General features: G+C 36.3%; 1 protein-coding gene across 1 annotated transcript in view; it reads right to left on the minus strand.

Annotated features, from left to right (window-relative positions):
• DHCR7 (7-dehydrocholesterol reductase) overlaps positions 1-25,200 on the minus strand; it is a 62,090-nt gene extending 36,890 nt beyond the window's left edge. The window contains exon 1 of the mRNA XM_053720244.1: positions 25,095-25,200. The gene's annotated coding sequence lies outside the window, so the exon portion shown is untranslated. The remainder of the gene's footprint in view (positions 1-25,094) is intronic.
• Between the last annotated feature and the right edge of the window lie 2,101 nt (positions 25,201-27,301).

Consider the following 27,301-nt stretch of genomic DNA (forward strand, 5'->3'; position numbering starts at 1 on the left):
CGCACCGCTCGGTGTACGATTCACCAGAACTGCTTGTGCAATGTTAAATGCCGACAGCGTATGCTACAGTGGATCATGTCTGCCAGACATTGATAAATCGGCCCCTAAGTGCTATTGCATTGTCTATTTATTATGTACTTGTTGATTATGTAATTCTACTGCATTGAGTAGTTCTTTAAGAGAGCTGTGCATAAACGAATGCCTGCAAACCTCAATAATCTGAAGCATTGTTGAAAAGAAAAGTAGGCCAAAATTACTCCACAACGATGTGAGAGACTGATAAAGGTCATACAGAAAACGATTACTTCATTTAATGCTGCTAAAGGTAGTTCTACAAGCTATTGAATCATAAGGTGTACTTAGTTTTTCACACATTACTATTTTTGTTAAATAAATCATAACACGGTGTAATATATCATGTGTTGTTGTTCATCTGAGGTTGTATTTACCTAATTTAGAAACCTACTAAAGGACTAGATGTTCTGATACGTAAAACAATAGAATTCAAAGAGGATGTACTTTCTTTTTCACATGACTATACGCTGTCAGCATTTAAAAATGCACAAGCAGTTCTGGATGTTCCTGCGGAAACAGGGGTATAGAGCCCCACTTGGGCCGTGATAAATCGGCCCCATACTGTATATACACATATGCTGTCCATGGGCCCAATGATCTTAACCTCGCAATTTCAGATGTGTTTTTATCTCCAACCCACGCAGGGGCTGCCCTGGTGGAATTATAGTAAAAAAAAGGGGCGAGATGTCTCCTATTGAAAGCAATGGAGCTAGCTGGAAAGGGACACAGCACAGTGGCGCAAAGTTAGCAGTGAGCAGGGGCGCACTTTAAAAATTAAATCCTGCATCCAATATAAACCACATTATGCTTCTTTCTGCGAATAGCAGGGTGGATAAGATTCAATGTTTTTTTTTTGTTTTGTTTTTTTATTAAAAAATCATATTTTTTTATTTACATCAGATTTTTTTTAATTTAAATAGGATTTTTTTAAGATACATTATAATCTAAAGGTTATTAATTCTGAAATATAGATTAGTTTTTAATTATATAGCAAGATGCTGTATATTCATGGTTGTGATGTTTTGGTAAATGATTCCATTAATCCACAGTGTCATGCTCTCCCCATGGGTTTCTGTCAGATTATTGTGAGTAATTTTTTTCTTAAAACTGAACTTTAGTTCTCAAAACTGTCAATTTGTATTTGCAGAAATAGCATACCCCCTCATCACAGCAAACAAAAAGTTATAAAATAAACATACAGAGTAGAGAAATAGGCCTTAAAGGGACATAATCATGAAAGAAAACTTTTCGGTTTCAGATAGAGCATACAATTTTCAGATTTACTTCTATTATCAAATTTGCTTTATTTTCTTGGTATCCTTTGTTGAAGGAGAGCAATGCTCTACTGGGGTTTAGCTGAAGACACCTTTTAGGATCCGGATGATTGACACCCTGCTAGCAGCCGATTGGTCGCAAATGTGCAGGGGTCGGCATTGTACAAGCATTTCACAAGAAATGCTTGTGCAATGTTAAATGCCGACAGCATATGCTGTCGGCATTTAGCAATACCCGGCGGACATGATTCGCTGTAGGGAATAATGTCTGCCCAGTATTTGATAAATCTACCCCATTAGGTCAGACAATGACAAGCAGCTAGCTCACAGTAATGCATTGTTTCTGAGACTACCTATGTATGCTTTTTAACAATGAATACCAAAAGAACAAAGCAAATTCGATAAGAGAAGAAAATTGGAATATTGTTAAAAATTGCATGTTTTTCTGAATCATGAAAGTTTAATTTTGACTTAACCGTCCCTTTAATGCCATTACCCCTATGAAAATCTATGTACACAGAATCAACCCATACTAAGTTTCAAGAAGCTCACTAAATAGAAGATTGTTTAGAAACTTTAGAGTGATACAGATCTGCACAAGGAGGGAGGGGCAAGCATTACAAATTAAATATAATGTTATTGTTTTAGTTAAATAAAACTATTTAAATTGTTTTTATTAAGGTAATGGTTATTTTTCTCCATTTAATAAAGTGCAGCTTAAAAGTTACTTAAATATGAATGAATAACCTATTAAACTGGAGAGAGTTCACCTCCCGATAATTTCATTCATTTCAATAATCTATATTCATATCTAATGATATATAAACAAATCAGTAATGGTCTGATATAACTAGAAAAATAATCTGAAAAGTTATTTTAAAAATGAAAACCATGATTTAAAAAGATTTAAATCAAATCCACCCTGGTGTATAGCATCTTACAATTGCCTATATTTTTGTATGCATGTGTTTTTCTATTAGGGTTGTATTTTAAGTGTTCTGAGAAAAGCTTGCCAGCCTTTAGTTTGCGACGCTTGGATTAGAGAGAAAATTTCTATACACCCATGGAACACCCATTTGTACTTAAAATTACGAATTTCAAAGTGATATTTTCACATCCTGTGTACTTAAATTACGATTTATGCTGTGCTTATTTAATATGATTTATTCCTGAGTAATTTACATACAAAATTTACATCTTTTATAAAATATGATTCTTGGTGAAAAATGTTGTTACGATTTTTGATGCACCTTAACCTTTTCCAGCGTATTTTTGAACAAATGGTTTAATTCATGTTGTAAGATTTTCAAAATATGAATTTCATTCCACCAGGGAAATAGAAGTATTGGCGACCATTCTTTAATAATCTCGCCAGCCCAGAGACCTTTAGATTATCTGGCCCCATGAGCCACAAAACTAGCAGCGCAATGTCTATCCTTGAGAACTCAGTCATAGGCAGCCTTAGAGGAGTATTGCACCACTGGTGTTCCACACTTGCCCTTGCCGAAGAAAAGCAGCAACACCAGCCACCAAGTACCGAACACACACGTAGCCGTGCGGCGAAGGGACAGCAGCATTTGCATTTGGCACAACTCACCACGTCACTCTAAGTTGAGTGCACATAGTAGCAGGAGAATTAGCAATTATTTCCGTGTCCCACATAACTGTATTCTTTCTTTGCTGCACTTCAACTACACGCAGGAAAATGTAGTGAAGCAGTGCTAACCTTTCGCTGTCCTGTGGCCTAGAAAGGATCCAGCCACACCGGACAGAAGTGCGGATGGTAGCAGCAAGTGGCGGTAGGCGGGGAAAAGTGGGGTGTATTGTGGACAACAAAACAGGGAGCCTGGATCTAATTTTAAGACACCAGTGGTGTCCTGGCCCCCAGGTTTGTTGAGCCCTGCTCTTGTCACACGTGGCATATGTGCGTGTACTGCTAAAATAGTAATACAGTTTATTAGAAGCATTTTTGCTAATGGAAGTACAGAACAAAACATGCTTCTATTTATAAATTAAATGTATCCATGCACATTTCAAGTTTGACCTTTCTATACCTTTAAACCACCACTTATGGCTTCTGTAATGTGTGATCACTGTGTACATTTCTCATAAGGATGTTGTGACCCAGAAGCTAAGCATAAACAAATAATGTGTTTGTTTGTATTTCTGCTGAACACATCAGAAAAAAAGTAATGTTTTGTAGACAGAACAAGGTTACATTGTGCATAAGGGTCACCAGATGAGAAATGATGCAACAAAAGAAGACATCACAAATAAAAAGGAGATTAAAAAAATAAAAAATAATTAAAGGGACAGTTTACTCGAACTTTTTCACCCCTTTAATTTGTTCCCAATGATCCACTTTACCTGCTGGAGTGTATTAAATTGTTTACAAGTATTTCCATTACCCTTATATTGGCATTTGAAATTGTTTATTTAGTCTGTGGTATCCCCACCTATTCTGAAAGTTTTTGGCCTTGAGGCCAAGCTGTATTAACACAGCCAGTAGAAGAAATTACACTCCCAGTGGGTTATAGTAGAGATAAGGTAATAAAATGTTAATTTTCCATTGTTCTCTCCAAGTATTGGTGATTGGTTTATGGACAGATATAAGGTAAAGGAGCAGGTATATGTACACAATGTGATAAAGTAATGAGATCTGATTATACCTACAAGCTCAACCCATTTTATTAGGTTGTGGTTTCAAAACACAAAATCAGCTAATTCATATACACAAATAAACCTTATAAAAGCAAATCTCATACATTTTATACTCTGCAGCTGGGGGGAACACATTAAGGGAAAAACTATTTTATAGTATACTGTCCCTTTAAGATGGGAGCATCATACAATAGTGACATCACTTCTGGTTTCACAGTTTCGCTGTTTTATGGAGCAGTGAGAAGCTCTGAGCTGTTTGCTTGAATAATTCTGCACCATAAATAAAACCTAGAAAATATCTTTACAGGCTTAAAGGGCCCTTGTAGTAATTTTTAAGCACATGGTTAAAGGGACACTGAACCCACATTTTTTCTTTCATGATTCAGATAGAGCATGAAATTTTAAGCAACTTTCTAATTTACTCCTATTATCAAATTTTCTTCATTCTCTTGGTATCTTTATCCTGCACGTTCACGAGTGAGCGGCTCAGCAACGGTTGCAATATATATATATATATTGCTATAGCAACCTTTGAAGCATCCTGAGAGCTGATAACGCTCTGCATATAAGGAGCTTCATGGAAATAAACATTTTAAAGTTTGCCAGTTTTGTTTGATATATTGCACTTACTTCTCGACTTATATACTTTTGGTTTTGGATTGTGCTGTATTATAATTTTGTTTATTTATTATTATAATCCCGTTGTAGCAGTTTGCCGAAACAGACACGCTATTGCACACACACTCCTCTGTCTTATCAGCAAGCCAATGCTGATTGTACATGGGAAAAGAAAAAAAACGCCCATTTTATCAGCTGTTATCAGATAAAGATAATTACGGATAGATATGTGGCAGTGTTAGCCTTGAGTATAAAGGGACAGCTCATGTTCTGAAAATTAGAAAATCCTCAATTTTTAGAGCTAAATTATATGAAAAGGGGACATAATATGTAATAAAAGTATGATGAAAAATTGTTTCATTCCACATAACTAAACATATTTAATCATCTCAAGGTGTTTATTGTGCCTTTAAATGCTCTAATGGCATTTTTAATGACAATGAACAATTATTAAAAGGACATAATTGTCCAAGTTGATAAGTGCATGAGTACATTTCAGTTTTTAAGGGAAGCATTTTACAATACACAATAAATTAGCAATGCTTTAGCAACCTATGCACATATGTTGTGCATGCCCCAAGCACCCTAGTTCAAACACTCTTTAAGATCAGTGTTTTGTATTGTGTCAATGATTATTTAATTTGCATTATACAAGCCAGTGCTTTCTGGGACAGATATAGCTCATGCAATACAATAGTGAAGTTAATCTATTTAGTAAAATGTTTGGGAACTTCAGACTATGTTAATGAGGGTAGTGTTTTGATACATTTTCATTTCAATAGGTCCATCTCCCTTCTCAGACTCACAAGGGTGAGGGGTGGGTTTGAACAGGCACAGTGTTTAAATGCTGGTGCACAGGGCAACATGTATCTGTGTTCTACTAAAAACTTACTACTAGAAGCATGTTTACTTACAGAAATATAACACTAAAATGCTTCTATAAAAATGCACATTTTAGATTGTATCATTATGTCCCTTAAAGGGACACTGAACCCAATTTTTTTCTATTGTGATTCACATAGAGCATGCATTTTTTTTTTTTTATTTTATTTATAAGCCAAGACAAAAAACGGAGATAATACATAATACATTTGTTATTTTGAGCAAAAAATTGAGAAAAATAAGGAAATACTAAGACCCAATATGGCCTAATGGCCTTGCACGGTTTATACAATATTATGCTAATTCTACTTAGCATACATATTTGAGATTATGCTTAGTATTATTCAAAATATTAAAATAATTACTTCATTTGTCTGAAAATGCCTTGGGTTTTTTTTTTTTTTTTTTTTTCCTTCCCAAGAACATATTTGCGCCCCGCAGGGCTGATTATCTTTACATATTACCCAGAACAACCATTGGTAAATATTTGTTTGCAAATATGTTTGCAAAATTATATCACTATGTTTCAACCAGAGTAATTAAAAAAGGAAGAAGAAGGAGAAAGAACAAAAAAAAGAAAAAAGAAAAAAAAGAAAAGCGGGGAGGAGGGAAACAAAACAAATGATAAACTCTGCTAGATTTTTCTCTTTCTCTCCCCCCTCCCCTCCACTATCTTGGATCAATTTCTCCAGCCACCGAAGTGATTGGAACATTATAACATACTATCCATCCAAACAAAACCAGTGACAATTGACCAGAAAAAAAAAAAAGAGAAAAAAAAAGGGGAAACCATATTAGCTAATCTCTTCCCCTCTCCGCAATTTCTACATCTACCAGGCCCCCAGGAGAACTATTTCTGAATTTTTAAAAGGAAAAATTAAATAATCAATTTCGATTTCCTGAAGTGATTTTATAAATGTTGCCCATTTACTAAAGAACTTCCTTATGTCCGATTCCTTGTCAATATCTATGTCCTTTTGTTCTAGCATACATTGTTTTTTTAAATAATTCCTGATTTCGGGAATTGTCGGGAGTGCTCTTGTTTTCCATTTTTTACAAATCAGGTATCTAGTAGTTAAAATAGAGAGGGTTATTATTTTTTCATTATCCTGATGACCATTTTCCATCTTTAGGCACAGTATAATTTGGTATAGTGATAGAGGAGTTATGTTAACTTTTAATGTAGTCTTTAGCCAAAATTCTAATCTATTCCAGAATCTTCTAATCTTTGGGCAAGACCAAAACATATGAATCAGGTCTGCCGTCTGAAGGGAACATTTAGGACACTTATTAAATTGCTGATTGTGTATTCTAAGGCCTTTCTCCGGAGTAAAGTATGTCCTATGAAGGAGCCTAATATGGGCCTCCCGCCAGGTGGCAGATATCGTAGATGCAGCTACTTTACTTATTGATAGTTGGATAGTTTTCGAGTCAATGTTAGTCTGGGGTATTAATGAACTCCACTTTTATGCCATAATATCTAGTAAAGGAGTACCTCTACTTGTGTTAAGTATATTGTAGCATGGGGTAATAGACATATGGTAATTTTTTTGTCAGAATTAGCCAGTTTTCCAATTTACCTAGCATCCAGTAATAACCTTGCTGTTTAATTAATTCCGCAGCAAAATGCCTTATTTGCAAATAAGCAAAAAAGTCTCTATTAGAGAGATTAAATTCTGTTTTAGGACTTGATACATTTTCTATCTTTGTCTAATATACAAATTATTTTGTCGAAACCAGAGTTATACCACCTATTAAAGATAATTGAATTTATACCTGCTTGGAATTGTGGATTCCCTATTATAGGGAGATGTTTCGAGACACTTCTGGATATTGAAAGAGATTTAGTTAGTTTACCCCATGCCTTAATCGGGATATATATAGTGCTAAGTCCTTTAATATTCGCAGGCAACTCCCGTGATAAAGAATGGATCTTAGCCACTGGGAGATAGGGCTTACAAATATTCAGTTCTAATTCATTGTTTAGAATATAATTTGTTGCGTATATCCAATCAGCTACTATGCACGCCAGAAAGCTAAGATTGTAGAATTTGATGTTCGGTAGTGCTAAACCTCCAAGATCTTTGGATATAGTAAGTTTAGCAAGAGATATTTTAGGTCTCTTACCCTGCCATATGAATTGACTAAGTGCAGCATTAATAAAGCGGATATCCTTTTCTAATAAGAGCAATGGTACATTCTGAAGGATATATAGAAGTTTAGGGAGGAGAATCATTTTAAATAATTCTACTCGACCAGAGACTGACAAAGGCAAATTCTGCCAAGATTTGAGTTTCTCCTTAATAGAAATTAATATGGGTGATATGTTAAGTTTGTATAGGTCCCGTAGGTTAAATGGAATATGAATCCCTAGATACTTAAAAGAATCTGAGACCACTCTAAATGGGATATCCAAAATGGAGCTATTATTTTTCCTCAGCCAGAGTATTTCAGATTTTAATTTATTTACCTTGTATCCCGAGAAGGAGCCAAAATGATCGGTTATTTGAAGGAGTTTTGGTATGTTTAGTTTTGTGTTAGATATGTAGATTAGTAAATCATCAGCATATAGACCGATTTTTATCTGATAATCTCGGATCCTTATGCCCTCTAGGGATTCCCTGATCATAATAGCCAGCGGTTCGATAGCTATATCGAAAAGAAGTGGGGAGAGAGGGCAACCCTGACGTGTGCCTCTGTCTATCACAATTGGAGAAGAAACAGTGTCATTTACTATCAACCTTGTTTGGGAATGAGTATGTAAGTTTCCTACAAATCTAGAAAGATTACCAACTATCCCAAACTTTGTTAAAGCTGTCAATGTATGATTGAAAACTACAGAATCAAAGGCTTTCTCTGCATCAATTGACAAGACTGCCAGGTCAGGGAGGCCCTCTCTCCCCGTGGCAGAGAGGGGATGATTCTGAATATAATCCATTGTGACAAGGAGCTCTCTAATTTTTACCGCTGAGTTACGCCCATTTAGAAAACCAGCTTGATCTGTGTGTATTATTTTTGCTAAGATGGGTTGTAACCTAGTTGCAAGAATGGTGGACATAATTTTGTAGTCTGAGTTGAGCAAGGCAATTGGTCTATATGACTCTTTTTGCAATGGATCCTTCCCCTCTTTTAAGATCAAAGTTGTATATGATGAGGAAAAGGAGGCCGAGATCGGATTACCATCAACATAAATCTTATTATAGAGATTACTCAGGTAAGGTGTTATTTCTGCTGACAAAATTTTGTAAAATTCATTTGGCAGCCCATCAGGGCCTGGGGCTTTATTAGAGGAGAGTTTGAGAATTTCTCTCTCTATCTCTTCACTTAAAATAGGGGAATTAAGATTAACAATTTCCTCAGCTGCTACTGTAGGAAATGTGATTTTACTCCAAAACTCAGCAGCCCTTTCCCCATCATAACCTTTACAGGCGTAGAGATCCTGATAATATTCTAAGAATATGTCGGAAATTTCTTTAGGGTCTAAAATTTGCTTCCCCTTACTTTGAAGTTCTTCAATAGTTGGTTTCTTTCCCTCCTTATTAACTAATCTAGCTAACATTTTTCCAGATTTGTTGCCAAATTTATATAATTTGGCTTGCAATCTGAGTTCTTTGTGTGTTTCCTGGGACAATATAAAAGAGTCTCTAGCGCTTTTGGCACAAATATATTTTGCCCAATTTAAGGGATTTTTTTCCAGAAGAAAGCGGTTGTATGAATTAATCAATGTGTTATTGATTTCTTTTTCTCTTAGCTTCAGCTTTTTAGTTAAAGTAGCAACATAAGTGGTGATTTCGCCTCTTAGTACCGATTTGGCTGCTTCCCAGAATATATCTGGGCGCCCTACATAGTCGCTGTTGTTATTAGCATAATCTTTAAATTTATTCCTGATCCGTTCCTTAAATTTGAAATCCGTTGCTAAGTAATAAGGGAAGAAAAAAATGAGAGAATTTGGGCTTTGGATGGCCCAGATGAATTACGAGAAAGATAGGCCCGTGATCGGAAAGAAAGATCGGCATTATTCCTGCTCTTATATTTGTTAAAGATAGACGTTCATCCGTTAGAAATAGGTCGATCCTAGAAAGGGTTTTGTGGGCGTTGGAGAGACAAGTGTAATCCTGTGTGTCAGGATTTTGAATTCTCCAGATATCCCGTAATGCCAAGTTTTGCTTAATTTTATTGAAGATTTTTGTATCTAAATTGTCTTTCTTTTGTTTTATTTGCATGGGATTTCTCCTGAGCCTATCTATCGGAGATTGTGGTGACATGTTGAAATCTCCTCCTAGGATCAAATACCCTTCAGAGATTAATAAGAGTTTGGTCTGAATGGTATTCCAAAAATTCGGGTCAGAAACGTTAGGACCATATATATTACAAAGTGTATATGTCAATTGGGCTGCCTTAAATTTCACAATAACATATCTCCCCTCCGAGTCTGCCTCAGAATTCAAGATTTCCACTTGTGATTTCTTCCCTATTAATATAGCTACACCACTCTTTCTCCTAATACTTGGTGCTATAATAACATCTTTGACCCATTGGGCTTTTAACTTTAGAGATTCTTCAAAATTTAAATGAGTTTCTTGTATAAGGGCAATATCTACCTGGGTTCTACATAGATGAGAAAGTATTGCTTTTCGTTTAATGGGAGTCGAGATGCCTCCTATGTTCCAGGATACTATTTTTAAATTATTTGCCTTTTGCATCACTTACTTAGGGAGCGGAGAGGGGGAGAGAGAAGAAAAAAAAATGGGTAACATACATAAATTAATTAAAAATGTATCATTGAAACTTCCCCCAATCCCCGGGGATTCCCCATACATAGGCCTTATTCTATTTTTATGACATAGAGTCATCATCTGTCTAAGGTTACGGGTTCAGTGTTTCAAAAAAATCTGCAGCCATTTGAGCATTTTCAAATAAATGTGTTGTGCCATTAGCTTCAACTCTAAGTTTAGAGGGGTATATTAAAGTGGCTCGGTACCCATTTTGTATGAGCTTTGTACAGATCGGGGCCAACTCTCTTCTCTTAGAGGCTGTATGCGCCGAGAAATCTTGAAAAATCATGATTCTAGCCTTGTCTATGAGGACTGGCTGATTTTTACGGTAGGATTGCAGTAGCATGTTTTTGTATTGGAAGTTGAGTAGTCTCGCAATAACAGGTCTAGGGTGACTGTTATCCCTGTTGTCTGAGCGAGGAGGACCCACTCTATGCGCTCTTTCCACTAGAATCGGATGGTAGGTTGGAGGAATGTTTAGGGCCTTAGTAAGTGTATCTGATATAAAACAACATAAGTCATCATATTGTTTGTCCTCAGGGAGGCCAATTATACGAATATTATTTCTTCTAGATCGATTTTCCAAATCCTCCAACCTATCATGGACTCCCCGGAGATTAATCTTAAAGTCTCAAGTTTAGAGTTATGTGTTGTTGTTAAGTCCTCCAAGTCTGAGACTCGTTGCTCTACCTCTTGTAATCTGTTGGAGAACTGTCTTATCTCCTGAGTTAACAGGGATATATCTTGTTTAATTTCTGCCCTTAGCGTGTCAAATTTAGGTGCAAGGGCTTCAGAGATGCTAGTAACTAGGCTTTGTATATTGGTAGATTCAGATATGGATGCCATATGGGTAATAGTTGATTCAGAAAGGGGGTCTTGAGTATTTTTAGTCTTCCTGTCTCTATTTCTAGCTGCCATATTTGGTGAAGGTGTCTTAGAAGTATTAGAAAAAAATTTGCCCATGTGTACTATATCTATTTAAAGGGTTGAAAAAAAGGGGGGGACATGTAAGTGAGTTGTTTATCAGTGAAAAGGAGGGGGAGAGAGAGAAAAGGAGAAAAAAAAAGAAGGGGGGGGCAGTGAGCAAGTGTGGGGAGTAAAACGTGTATTAAGGAGTTTAATTCGTGAAATGTGAGGGACGTGATTGTGAGAATGTGTCAATGTGGGGTGACAAAAAATTGTTAGGTGTAGTTATAAAAATTATTTTTGTGAGAGGGGAAGAGGGAAAAATTTTGTTTTATTTTTAATTAGCTTCCCCTATTACTAACTGTTATACTGTACTATAAAGTGAATGTTTCGTGATAGTTCTATTTGCAGGTATGGACGTGAAGGTTATATTATTGGAGTTGTTAAGAAGGAGAAACGAGGCAAAAGGGAGTAATAGATAAATTTAGAGTATTAGATGTTTCTAAAAAAAGGAAAATTAGCCAAGGATTAACAATTGGAATAGAAAGAGGTATTTCACCTGTTAGTTTTCCCTGTTAGAATATTACTGACGTTATACTCAGATATATATTGTACATCTATAAAACAAGCAAATTTTGCTTTTCAGAGTTTTGTTTGTAGAGAGCTGAAATGGTAAGGAATCTCTACATTATCACATCCCTTCTTTCATTCTATTGTTCTTCAGCAAAATATTTGCTGTGATTATATGGTTTCGCTTGGGCAAAATATATAATTTTTAGATAAGCCTTTAGTTTTGTGATAGAGATCACATCTAATTTCTTTTACACCAGGGGCTGTCTAAGGCTGTTTACAACCTATGCCTATTGGCTCCACCAATTCAGTTTCACTGTAAATTATTGCAGCGGACTGGAGACAATTATTTACAAAAGCTTCCTTAGGATAAATACAGAAAGTTTTATGTCCAACAATAAGTGTAATAAGTTTTTTTTTGTTTTAAAGACTTCTAGAGGTTATGAGGCCTCAGTCTAGGACAGAAGCAGGTAAATATAAAGGGGTAAAGATAGTTATAGCTCTTGCCCTTATATCTTTACAAGTATCTTTTTGTAACAACCTTATGTCAATCTATATCCCACACAATAAGTAAAGGGGGAGGGAGAGGAAAAAAAAAGAGAGGAAAGACAGATATTATACAACAATTGTCTCTCTTTTCTCTCCCTCTCCCCTCCTAGCAAAAATAAAAATTTAAACTAAACAGGGCCAACCAATTTCAGTTGATTTGAGTTACTTAGTTTACTTCAACTTAACTAAACAATTTTATCTAACTCGTAGGTTTGTTTGATAGCTAATAGCTATTTAGCATAGGAAGGCAACATTCTTAATTCAAGTATATGACATTAATAAGGCAGCAAAGTTAGCAAGTAAATAAGTGAATAGAAACATTAGTATCAAGCTGCTGACAATCAAGTAGTTTTAAATAATCAGTATTTTTTTTTTTTTAAAGCAGAAAAAAAAGAGAAAAAAAAGAAAAGAAAAGTTTGATGTTCCAGGAGCAAAAACAAAAAAGAAAAAAACAGCAATATGAATTTATGTCTCTTTGTTTAAACTCAGCCGTGCTTGCTCCAAAGGGCCATGTTGAGACAATAGTTATTTAGCATTTATTGCTCTATTCCAGTACACCCATCAAAGTTTGCCCCTTGTATGTATAGAGTCAAACACTGTTCCAAGTGGGAAGGGCGGTGGGGGGTAATAAGCAGTAAAACAATTTCAAACGTTACCCGTTGCTGTCTGCAGATGCAGCTCGAAGACCGCAAGATTTTTCTCCAGGGCGATCCCCCTCACGCAGCAGCGGTGGGAGGGGGAGCGCTTTTACAGACGGGCCTCACCTGCGGGGAACAGAAACAGCCAGTTGCCTCGTATTCAGACCGGTACCAGAGGGTGAGGAGTTAGGAACAGACAGTCCAAAGTCCAGAAGATAGGAATAGCGGTCCGTGCCCCTCACGCAGCACCGGTGGGAGGGGACACCCGGACCCGATACAGCAGTCTGTACAACCGACCACCTCTCCACACCCTCCACCGCAGACAAAGGCAGAAGCAGCCGGGGACCGTCCAGCAGGAAAAACTCACCACCGCGGGAGGCCCAACAGGAAAGAGTCCGATCGCTACAGGGTCCGCAAAAGCCGGTGCTGACAAACAACGGGCGGGCTCCCATTTCAAACCCCGCGAACACCGCCAGACCAGTCACAGGGAAGACTTTACTCAGGTAGGTCTTCTGAGATTGGGGTATGATGACCTCTGTCCTTGTGTGTTTACAGAAGCAGGTTTATACGAGGAACCAACACACAAAAGAAAGGGGAAAGAAAAATATATCTTCCAGTTTGGGGACCAGTAGAGAGAAAAAAAAAAAACAAGAATAGTCTCTTAGAAGTGTTCAATATATAGAAACAGGGACCTATAAATGCTGCAGAATGCAGCTCAGTGCATAGTCGTGGCACTGCTGCCGTTCCAGGAGCGGTGAAACAGCTAATTAGGCCACCCTGGGTCTGAGGGTTTGGGCGCGAGAGTTTTGCCAATAGCCTAAGGTGGAGGTAATGCTTAGACAAGTGCAACAGGAGCCCTACACCTGAGCTCCTCCCCCGGAACTAGAGCCTAGAGCATGCAATTTTAAGTAACTTTCTAATTTACTCCTATTATCAAATTCTTTTCATTCTCTTAGTATCTTTATTTGAAATGCAAGAATGTAAGTTTAGATGCCGGCCCATTTTTGGTGAACACACTGTGTTGTTCTTGCTGATTGGTGGGTAAATTCACCTACCAATAAACAAGTGTTTTCCATGGTCTGAACCAAAAAAATAGCTTAGATGCCTTCTTTTTCAAATTAAGAAAGCAAGAGAACGAAGAAAATTTGATAATAGGAGTAAATTAGAAAGTTGCTTAAAACTGCATGCTCTATCTGAATCACAAAAGAAAAAAAATTGGGTTCAGTGTCCCTTTAAAAGAACACTAAACAAGAATATAGGCCATTGACCTTCCTTTCCAAATACGGTAGTTTCAATTTAACAGACAATATAAAAAAACAAAAAAATTTTTTTACTAATCCTGGAAGTGGATTTTTTTAATGATGTAATTGGGTAACAAAGAATGCTAAAATGGCAGTACTGGCTATGCAAACTAAATTAAATGGAATGTAAATTTAGATGATAAAGTGCCCGTTTTTTAAAAAATCTGATTAAAAACAGGGGCACTTTAATTCATTAAAATTTACATTTCACTTGTGTTGTGAAAATACTTACCTTTTAATTTTGACAGCCGCTCCAGCGATTCCCCCAGTCGTCGCAAGCCTCTTCATACGTCAGAAATGACGGATCAGTCATCCTCCAATCACGCCCCCCCCCCCGGGGAATTAGTGTCTGATTGGAGGAAGCCGGATTCCTCATTTTAGACCCGTAAAGAGGCTTTGCGACGGGCGGGGGAAGCGATGCAGCAGCTGTCAAGATTAAAAGGTAAGTATTTTCATAACACGAATGAAATGTAGATTTTGATGAATTGAAGTGCCCCTGTTTTTAATCAGATTTTTAAAAACCGGGCACTTTATCATCAAAATTTACATTCACTTTAATACAGAATAGCTTTTATAAAGAAAGGAAACTGAGAAAGAATAATTAAAGATGTATTACATGGCCATAATGATTCTAAGCTTTCTTTCTGAGTCCTATGTTTAAACATTTGATAATTTTATTTAATATAGACTAGAGGATTACAAGGGTCTTTGAGATTGTAGTAAGTGACCATGCACAACTAACAAGGTCAGCTGTTGTTCTCCCGGAACAGCTGGCCCTTCATATTCGTGTTAATCGGTGATCAATTTAAGGAACAAAAGGTGTTTGACAGAACAGTTAACTACATCAGTGCAAGTAACTTCCAGGGGGGCCATGAAATTCAATGCCCCATAAACTCCTAAGTGTAAGATTCGTTTAAATAACCATTTAAAGTTAATTACACAGGAAACTGAAACTAAAGAGGTGAGGCATTCTGTTTAAGTATTAAAGAGGCATTAAATAGATTAAAATAACTTGATACTAATTGCACAAAGATTTAAATTGATAGCAAATAGTATTGCTCCATACATTTTACTCTGCTCAGAATCCTTTTTGATTTACTCTATAGCAGGAGTACCAAGCTCATTTTATCTGGGGGCCAATGGTCAACTGTGCTTCTCTGATGGGGGCCACTTGAACAGAGTAAGTGTTCTGGAACTGGATACACTAGGAACTGGAAATGATATTTACCCAAGTAGTAGTGCATGCTGGGAGTTGTAGCCCACAATAAACATACACAGGTGAGTGACAAATGAAGTGATCGTTCTGGAACTGTATAACTGTGTAAAAAGTGACATTTATCAAACCAGTGCATTGTGGGAGTCTACAATGAACAATGTATGCTTGTCTTTATATTTATCTTGTGAGTGACTGTATAGAGCATCTTAGAATCCTAAAAAAAATGATGGGGCTCAAATGAATGAATTTCCTAATAAACAAGGGAGGTCCAGATTAAACTATCTTTAGGGCCGAATATGGCCCAGGGGCTGGAACTTTGAGACCACTGCTCTATAGTGATGTGTTACAGATTGTAATATAGAATGTTAAATTATGTGTAGTTAAAAAGTTTGCAATATAATTGTATTATTCATATTGCGCCCTTTGTCTGTAATTGAAATTGTTGGTTTTATAAATTGCACTGAGTTTCTATAAAGTAGTGGGCACCACAATGTTTGAACTCATGTTTTCCTGTTAACAAAATGGGCAATAAAAGAGACTTTCCAAGCATGGCTGCATGAAACATAAGATCATCTAACAGGGTCTCCACACAGCCTTGTTTGCACAAACTCTATTTCATTGCCTGTGTTCTAAAGGAATCCGTCTACTCCGTAGGAATGTGTATACCTCGTCACTTCCGGTGACGTTTGTCAGCTGGTGGAGGTTTGTGGCGCTCACTGCGCCTGCGCTAGAGGCACTAACTCCTTACAAAAGCTGATTAGAATACGATCAATTATGTGGCACGCGCACGTTACTAATCATTGAACCAGCTAGGGTGATAGCTGAACATTGAGTAGCTATTCCATGTTTGGTTAAGGGAGTCTGGGTACATTGGTGGAGTTATGTGTCTGCCTGTCAGGGGAGTGGATGCAGGATATGATGTTGAGCATAATGACACTACGAGTGTATAGTAAAACAACAGCATTGTAAACTATCCATTTGTATTGTAGACGTTTTACATCCATCTGTATTACTCTATTTTATGCTTTGATCTCTGTAATGTGCGTCAGTACAGAACCTGGGTATGGATTGGGATGGGTGTGAGAGAGAGGCCGAATCAGTGATATTAATGTTTTCCAGCGCTTGTCGATTTCCAGCTGTCTGTTAAGGGTCCATCCCTTTAGGGAGAAGGAGAAGTCCGGTGTCTTAAATGAAAACGTCTACAATACAAATGCATAGTTTACAATGCTGTTGTTTTACTATACACTCGTAGTGTCATTATGCTCAACATCATATCCTGCATCCACTCCCCTGACAGGCAGACACATAACTCCACCATTGTTCAATGATTAGTAACGTGCGCGTGTCACATAATTGATCGAATTCTCATCAGCTGTTGTAAGGAGTTTGTGCCTCTAGCGCATGTGCAGTGAGCGCTACAAACCTCCACCAGCTGACTATACGTCACCGGAAGTGACGTAGTATACAAATACACATATACACATATAAATACATATATACACATATAAATGCATATATACACATATATACACATGTATACACATATACATATATACATATTTACACATATAAATACATATATATATATACATATAAATACATATATACACATATAAATACACATTGACACATATACATACACATATAAATACACATATAAATACATATATACACATATAAATACACATATAAATACACATATGCACATATAAATGCATATATACACATATAACTACATATATACACATATAAATGCATATATACACATATAAATATGAACTGCCGTTAAGGCAGGAAACGCGTCAGCCGAGGTCCTTTTGTTTGCTGTGCCTTGTCAACATTTTTAATGCAAGTATAAATAAATATATATTATTTTAATTACCGATATCTCTCCCTGCCTTTCCTTGCATCGGAACTGTGAACTGTTTGTTTGCTTTAAATACATATATACACATAAATACACATGTATACCCATATACATATATACACATTTACACATATAAATGCATATAAATACATATATACACATATATAAATATATAAATACATATAACTACATATATACACATATAACTACATATATACACATATAACTACATATATACACATATAAAAACACATTTACACATATACATACACATATAAATACACATGTCCTATATAATAAATGGCCAAGTATGTTTGTCAGATGCAGTCACTGCACATGACAAACATACCTGGCCGTTTGGATCCTGACACTCAGCACAGAGCAAGGGGGGGAGAAGGGCCAAAGAGGGGGGAGAGAGAGAGAAAAAGAGGAAAGAGAACCAAAGAGGAGAGAGAGCAAAAGAGGGGAGAGAACCAAAGAGGGGGGAAAGAGAGCAAAAGAGGGGGGAGAGCAAAAGAAAGGGGGGAGAGAGCCAAAGAGGGGGGAGAGAGAACAAAAAAGGGGGAGAGAGAACAAAAGAGGGGGCAGAGAGAGCAAAAGAAAGGGGGGAGAGAGCCAAAGAGGGGGGAGAGAGAACAAAAGAGGGGGGAGAGAGAGCAAATGAAAGGGGGGAGAGAGAGAGCCAAAGAGGGGGGAGAGAGCGCAAAGGAGAGGGTCGAGAGAAAGCAAAACAGAGGGGGGAGAGAGAGCAAAAGAGAGGGGGGAGACAGAGCAAAAGAGAGGGGGGAGAGAGAGCAAAAGAGAGGGGGAGAGAGAGCAAAAGAGAGGGGGGAGAGAGAGCAAAAGAGAGTGGGGAGAGAGAACAAAAGAGGGGGGCAGAGAGAGCAAAAGAAAGGGGGGAGAGAGCCAAAGAGGGGGGGGAGAGAACAAAAGAGGGGGCAGAGAGAGCAAAAGAAAGGGGGGAGAGAGAGAGCAAAAGAGGGAGAAGAGAGCCAAAGAGGGGGGAGAGAGCGCAAAGGAGAGGGCCGAGAGAAAGCAAAAGAGAGGGGGGAGAGAGAGCAAAAGAGAGGGGGGAGAGAGCAAGGGGTGGGACCGCTGTACTGCAAAAAATGTCCTGTGTACACAGGCTTTAGTACTAGTACACATATAAATACTTATACACATATAAATACATAAATACACATATAAATGCACATATAAATACATATATACACATATAAATACATTTATACATACACATATACACATATAAATACATATATACACATATAACTACATATATACACATATAAATACATATATACACATATAAATATGCATTTACACATATAAATACATATATACACATATAAATACACATTTACACATATAAATACATATATACACATAAATACATATATATATATACATATAAATACACATATAAATACACATATAAATGCATATATACACATATAAATGCATATAAATACATATATACACATATAAATACATATATACACATATAAATACACATTTACACATATAAATACATATATATACAAATTCCTATGGTAGACGTTTTATTTTAAGACACCTGGTCATTCTCTGTCCCTAATTGATCCCAGCAGAAGATAGAGATAAATAGAAAACTATTTCCAAGGCGCCCATTACATTATAGAAACTAAACTACTTTATAAAAACTAAACATTTATGATTAGATCTTCAATATTTAAACAAGCAATTCTAAGAAATACATATACAAAGGCTAACCTTTGCTTTGAATACATCATTATATGTAGGATGTATTTTCTGGTTAATATTTTTTAAATTGACATAAAGGTACAATACTAAAATGCTGTAATGTGCTTGAGCGGAAATATGTGATTAAAGGGACATTCCAGTCAAAATTTAAATGCACATAGATGAATTACATCTTTGAATATAAACATATTTGCAATGTACATGTATTAGCAATAATGCTTCTAGTAAAGTTATTACTGTTTTAGTGTTAGCATTTTTCTCTGCATGTGAAGCATAGCTAGATATTCTCAGTTCACCAGCATTTTAAATCCCTGCTGAGCCGTTAAACACACAGAGTTATCAAAATCTTGAGCTTGTTTTTGCTAGATTGCAATTTCTGATCTTAGGCCATCAGTGTGTCACAATCCTAAAATGCTTCTGCTGTTAATACCGTTATAGGGACAGTAAAGTCAAAGTTAAACGTTCATGATTTAGATAGAGTATGCAATTTTAAACAAGTTTTGAATTTACTTCTGTTTTCTTGGTATCTTTTTTATGAAGAGTAAAGCTAGATAGGCTCATAAGAGCTCAGGAGTGTGCACGTGTCGTTAGTATTCTATGGCAGCAGTGTTTTGCAACATTATTTGTAGCTTTGTTATACAATGTTGCAAACGACTGCTGCCATAAGAGTACTAAAGACACGTGCACACTCCTGAGCTCTTATGAGCCTACCTAGCTTTACTCTTCAATAAAAGATACCAAATAAAACAAAGCACATTTGATATCAGAAGTAAATTGGAAAGTTGTTAAAATTGCTCGCTCTATCTGAATCATGAACGTTTAATGTAAAGCTTGAGGTCGTTACCTCCTGAAAACAATTTAAAATCTTTATCTGCCCCTTTATTAACACAATTTTGAGATCCAAAATCCAAATGGCCAGGACTAAGGACAAACAGAATGGTGACTTTTTGGGTTTAGAAATTACATAACAATCTGAAGGGCCTGCAAGTTTATTGTTTTCATTGGCCATTTTCACCAAAACTAACAATGAAACAAGTGCTTACAATAAACAATACAAATGATCTGATTGTGACTGTAGTGAAAATGTCTCATCTTCAGCCATTAAAGGGACAGAACACACAAAGTTTTATAAAAACTGCATGTAATTGACACTACTATAAGGAAGAATATGCACAGATACTGATCTAAAAATCCAGTAAAAAAACCTTTTTAAAAATTACTTAGAAGCTCCCAGTGTAGCACTGTTGACAAGGTTAGGCTGGGACACCAAATGAAAGGGGCTGGGAAAGCAGGAAGGGCAGAACCAACCCCCCCCCCCCCCCGCATATGAAAAGACCCATTGCACAAACAGGAGTCTTTAGACATCAGTATACATCTACAAATTTGAGGCTTAATTAGGAGTCTGAAAATCAGCACAATGTTATTTAAAAATAAGCAAAACTATACATTGTTACAAAAACACTCCCAGATGGGTTATATAAATAGGTCATCTACAAAACATTTATGCAAAGAAAAATCTAGTGTACAATGCCCCTTTAACATGCAGATAATTATCAAGTATTACATTGCTATCAACCCCATAGTTAATTCACCATTGATCCTGAGATAAAGGGCCACTAAACCCAAAATCTTTCTTTCATGATTCAGATAGAACATACAAATTTAAACAACATTACAATTTACTTATATTATTTGTTTTGCTTCATTTTTTAGATACCCTTAGTTGAAGAAAAAGCAATGCACATGGGTGAGCCAATCACATGAGGCTTCTATGTACAGCAACCAATCAGCAGCTACTAAGCATATCTAGATATGCTTTTCAGCAAAGAATATCAAGAGAATAAAACAAATTAGATAATAGAAGTAAATTAGAAAGATGTTTAAAAATACATTCTCTTTCTAAATCATGAAAGAAAAAAATGTGGGTGTCATGTCCCTTTAAGCATGGCTGGTGGTTGTTGGCTATGCTCATATGCCCCCCATTGTTTGGCTCAGCAACCATGTTTAGCGCAGGATAAGTAACGCACTGCTAATCCAGAGCTGACTTTAACTATGTGTTTAACTATTTGCTACATAAACAATAGCACCTCGGCTAGGAGATTATACTATGTATTCAGTGCCTTCTCTATAAAACAGTACCCTCAAATGACCTACATCACAGAAAGCTTGAAAGTGTATACATTTAACTATTTGTGTAGAAGCCTCAAATATCCTATAATAGTGCTTTTTTCTATAATATCTTACGCTCACACTGCTTGTTTAGTTACAATGTCACGTTCTAACTCATGTAATGGAACGCTAACAGTAATATCATGATCTTTCTGCTTCTGCCCAGCACAAACTACACTCTTACTAAACAATTTTAGCCTTTCTGTTCAGACCTACATAAAGCAGCTACAAGGGAAGTTTCATAAAACAGACAGACCCATAACAGAGGAAGTGAAAAAGCCATAGGATGTACAGCATTTATTACCCATATGGGATTACCTATACAACTATTGCAAATACTGAATATTTTAGGTAATGTTGTGTACAGTTCCTGTTTAACTCTTTTATTTTTCTATTTATAAAGCTTATACATTATTTATGCTCTTCAGAGTTCTCATAATGGAGAAGATGATAGTTTAAGTGCATTAATAACTCACTATGCTATTATATGAGTCATTTCAGATGATTTGATGAATCAGCCCTGTAATGTAATATACAAACAATGTCTGTTCTCTGTGCTATGAAATTCCAGTTGGACCGTAGCTGCAAGGAAGGCTTACAATTAATTTATACTAATAAAAAAAACACTTGGCATGAAGCAGTTTATTCTGTGGCAGTTATAACAGCAGTAGCTGTCAAAGACACAATACATTGTAGCCCTTCCTGGCACAGAAGGGGTTCAATGGCAAATGGCCAGAAGATTGTGAGACGTACTGTACCAAGGGAGTTGGGAGGAACACACCTTCTTTGTTTACAGAAGTTTAAAAGGCTGGATAAAATCACACATGCAAATACCTCACACTATTTACTGTGATTCACGTATGTGTGTGTGAAGAAATGTATTGTATTCCAATTGCAAAAAGTTTAAAGGGACAGTCTAGTCAAAATTCAACTTGCAATCCTAAACAGCTTTCCAATATACTTTTATAATCAAATGTGCTTTGTTCTCTTGGTATTCTTTGTTGAAAGCTAAACCTAGGTAGGCTCATATGCCACTTTCTAAGCCCTTGAAGGCCGCCTCTTATCTCAGTGCATTTTGACAGTTTTTCCACAGCTTGTCAGCGCTAGTTCATGTGTGTCATATAGATAGCACTGTGCTCACTCCAGTGGAGTTATTTATGAGCCAGCACTGATTGGATAAATTCAAATCTGTCAAAAGAAGCGAAATAGGGGGCAGTCTGCAGAGGCTTAGATACAAGGTAATCACAGAGGTAAAAAGTGTATTAATATAACCATGTTAATTATGCAAAAATGTAGAATGGGTAATAAATGGATTATCTATCTTTTAAAAAAAAATACAAATTATGGAGTAGACTGTCTGTTTTACCTTGGCTTGTCAAATCTAAGGCTTAGGAGCTACAACAGAGACCAGTTATGCATTTGGCCACCCACATAAACTAAACAGTACAGGAAAAACACTAAACCACGTAGGATTGCTACTTTCTCAGCTCATACATAACTGTCACTATCTGGCCCCAGCAGTAGAGATTAGATAAGAACAGACTTTTAAACCTAGGGTATAGCTACATTACAAAATGGTGGTTCTTATTACTATTTAGAAACTAAAACTTCACACTTATTTCTTTAATAATGAAACACATAATATAATTTAAAAACTGAACCTGCATGTTATTCTTAGGTTAACCTTTTGTTTGAATACATCATTAGAGCTATTAAGTATGAAAGGGAAATCTCGTGCTTTTCTTTCATGATTCAGACAGAGAAGACAATTTTAAACAACATTCCAATTTACTTCCATAATCTAATCTTTAGATATTCTTTGAAGAAAAAATAGCAATGCACATGGGTGAGCCAATCACACAAGGCATCTATGTGCAACCACCAATCAGCAGCTACTGAGCCTATTTCTATATAATTTTCAACAAAGGATATTAAAAGAATGAAGCAAATTAGATAACAGAAGTTGGAAAGTTGTTTAAAATCATGAAATAAATCATTTTGGATTTTTATGTCCATTTAAAGTCCTTTTTTAAATATGCGATGTGAGTCTGTGGAACTGCACATTATCCTATAGAGGCACAATGTAAACCACAGCAACAACATATCGCTAGCTAAATCAATCATTGGAAGACAAGGATATATAAATGTCTGATTGTGGGTGCATGTCTATAAATTATGCAGGGCTGGACATAGTCTCAAATTATTAAACAAACTGTGTTGAATGAATATGAAAGTAAAAATTTGACTAGTAACTTGAAAAAAATATCTGTCTACACATATTTGATTCTAGTATTTCTAAAAACTTGCTTATCAGCAAAAAAAACAAACCATGGCCCCTCATGCAAACACCATGGTCCCTCATACAATGGCTGAACACCCCTTATTAAACCAAGTATTTTGCTGCCTACTAAATGGTGCACGTGTGATCACCCCGGAAAAGGGAACTTTAACTTGTATATTCACTCATAAGTTCAGTTGGGACTCTGTGTGGCAGACTAATCAGTTCTAATCACTCAAGTTATACAAGAATGGAAAGATACAGAATGTTAGTTAGTGAATCACTTCTATAGAATAACATAGAAGACTATTAGTGAATCTACCCCACACAATATCTTAGTTACACAACATCAGTGCATTTGCATACATCTCCCTTTCATGATCACCTCAAGCTTTTCTTGCACAAATACATTTTCTCTCTACAAAATGCTGATTTTTTTAAGTGATGTTTATCTGTTATCTTTACAAGCTCCCCTTCCCCTGCATGATTAGTAGTTTTTTAGCTCTCTTGCATTTTTTTGTATCTTGCCATCAAACTAGCTAAGTGTGCAGATTGCATCTACACTGCTATCTGTAAACACAAACTCAGCAAATCAAAGGTTGAGCAATGAAAGATTGATAAAAAAAATGTTATCTGATATTCTAGCTGTTTACTATGTTATATAAAGAAAGCACATCTCAGACATGCACAGATGCAGCAAGTCACGAGTAAAGCACATGAAAGGACAAAAGTCACTTGTAAAGGAGATATAGAAATATCAGTTCCTTTTTTCTTGTTTTGTCATGAGTGCAGAAAATACTGTTGCATTTATAAATACAGTATAACAATGAATGTACACATGGAAAAGGAAATGGTTTACTGCCAACCACAACTGGCAGCAATAAAAAACTTAACCACTTGAATACCAGAGAGGGCTGAAATGTATTATAGTCGTACATGGCAACAGAAATCAATGCTTTGGATAGCCATGCAGTTATTTACCATTAAGAATTATGCTAATTCTGAGGCTTTGAAGCAATTTTGTTATTCTATATGAAAATAGACAGTACAGTTTGTCTAAAAAAATGTGTTATTTATATGTATGTATCACTAAAACGATTACCCAGCTTTTTTTTTATAGTAAAGGTATTGCAGTCACTGTAGGTAAACAGCATATGTATCCAATCACAAGCTGTAATAATGGGTGGCAGTTATACTAATAGTGGAATAATCCATTTAGAAACATTAAATCAATCGTAATCACTGTGTTTATTATTACTGTTATTATATTATTACTACTAATATTATTATCTTTTATTTATAAAGCATTACCAGTTCCCAGTTATGTCACAGCTGGTTACATAAACAGTTATGTTATCTAATATGGCTGATAATGTGTATACATATTGAGTGTATATATATATATAGGCTACAATATTTACTACAGAGACTAAAACAGCTCTACATTACTTTGAAATACATTTGCAGTATAAATCGTGCTAATCTTTAATGAAACCTTGCATTCCCATTTAACTGAGAGCAAGAGATATAGATAGATCGATAGATGCTATATAAATGAATTGTATGCATTACCTCTGTGTGGTTACCGTACTGGGGAAGCCTCCATCCACCCGTGTGCAGCTCCTTTGTGTGTAGAACACTACACTGCAGGGTGTTCTTCCTCCCTGTTATCCATCCCACCCCTCTAGTGACATACACAGGACTCTGACCAATCACACACTCACTTACAGCCACATCACTGCCTGTTGAACAGCTGGATTGGAGCAGCTACCTCAACACACCATCTGGTATGATAATGTCACCATAATGCAAGCAACATTCAAAGGAAAGGCAAACAGCCCTGCACTTTTACTGCTATTAGAATAACATAGATTATGCATTATTTATGTTGGCACACAATTATTTTAATGTTCTAAATTATCTAGATGATTGTTCTAGATTAGTTTATGATAAAACAGCACTAGCAATATGTTAACAAGTATAATCTCAGGTAGCTTTGAATGAGACAGGAGTAATAAAATAAGTTTAAGGTCCTGTCCCCAGGTAGAAATCCCCAATCCAGAATTCCAAAATCCCAAAATCCAGAATTATTCAGATATTTTCATTAGCTAAAAAAGAAAAAGTAATTAATACACATTCAGTCCATTCCAAAGTCTAGTATAAACAGCACTCAGCTTTATAACTTTTTTATAGTATGCACTGGCCGTATATAATTAAATATTTATAGCAATGTTGGTAAGCTACATATTTTTTCCTTTTTTATTTCCTAAATTACATAAAATATTGGGTGGTGGGGGGGGGGGGTTAACTTGGTCCCATCTCCTGTCCATGCTGTCCCATTTTATAGATGCAAATATTATGAAATCCAAACTGTTCCAAAATCAAATCCTTTTCAGGCCCCAAATAGTTTGAATAAAGTGGATTTATACCTGTATATGACTTACAGGGGAGAGTTTACCATCACTTTAAAGCACTGGTTTTCAAACCTGTCTTAAGGCCTCCCTAAGAGGCCAGATTTTGAGGATATCCGAACTAAGTGAAGTAGTCAGCTGATTACTAAACATGGTTCCTGCCCTATCCAAGGTTACCCCGACAATCTGGCCTGTTAGGGAGGCCTGAGAACAGGTTTAAAAACCTGTGCTTTAAAGGGACATTATGGAGCCCCAGAGACTGAGTGGGAACTTTGTGAAACTTCTTTTTTTTCCTTCTTTCTGCTAAACATGCACGTGATTTACAAAGGTGTGCATATTGTTGTCATGCGCACTATATTTCATGTATAAATTTGCGCATGCTTCTTTATTTGTAGTCACGTTTTTATTTATTTATGTGTTGCTAAATCATGTAGATCATTTAAAAAAATAATAATAATAATTTGCATGGCCTGGCCACTCCACGGCTTCTTAGTAGGACATAAATCACTCTGGCCTAGATTTAGAGTTGGGCGGTAGCCGTGAAAACCAGCGTTAGAGGCTCCTAACGCTGGTTTTTACCTCCCTCTGGTATTTGGAGACAGTCATTAAAGGGTCTAACGCTCACTTTCCAGCCGCGACTTTTCCATACCGCAGATCCCCTTACGTCAATTGCGTATCCTATCTTTTCAATGGGATCTTTCTAACGTTGGTATTTAGAGTCGTGTCTGAAGTGAGCTTTAGAATTCTAACGACAAGACTCCAGCCGCAGAAAAAAGTCAGTAGTTAAAGGGACAGTATACACTTATTTTCATATAACTGCATGTAATAGACACTACTATAAAGAATAAGATGCACAGATACTGATATAAAAATCCAGTATAAAACTGTTTAAAAACTTACTTAGAAGCTGTCAGTTTGGCTCTGTTGAAAAGGTAGATGGAAAGCCCACTGCAAGTGGCAAATAAGACACTCCCCCCCTCCCCCTTCTTTTACATATGAAAAGACCCTTTACACAAACAGGAGCAAGCTGGAGAAGGTAGCTGACAGTATTCACATAAAACTTTGGGGCTTGGTTAGGAGTCTGAAAATCAGAGCAATGTTATTTAAAAATAAGCAAAACTATACATTTATTTAAAAAAACAACTTTATGGGCTATATTAATAGATCATCTACAAAACATTTATGCAAAGAAAAAATGAGTGTATAATGTCCCTTTAAGAGCTTTCTGGGCTAACGCCGGTTTATAAAGCTCTTAACTACTGTGCTCTAAAGTACACTAACACCCATAAACTACCTATGTACCCCTAAACCGAGGTCCCCCCACATCGCCGCCACTATATTTAAATTTTTTAACCCCTAATCTGCCGC

This window comes from Bombina bombina, chromosome 7, assembly GCF_027579735.1.
Source record: "Bombina bombina isolate aBomBom1 chromosome 7, aBomBom1.pri, whole genome shotgun sequence".
NCBI classification, from domain to species: domain Eukaryota; kingdom Metazoa; phylum Chordata; class Amphibia; order Anura; family Bombinatoridae; genus Bombina; species Bombina bombina.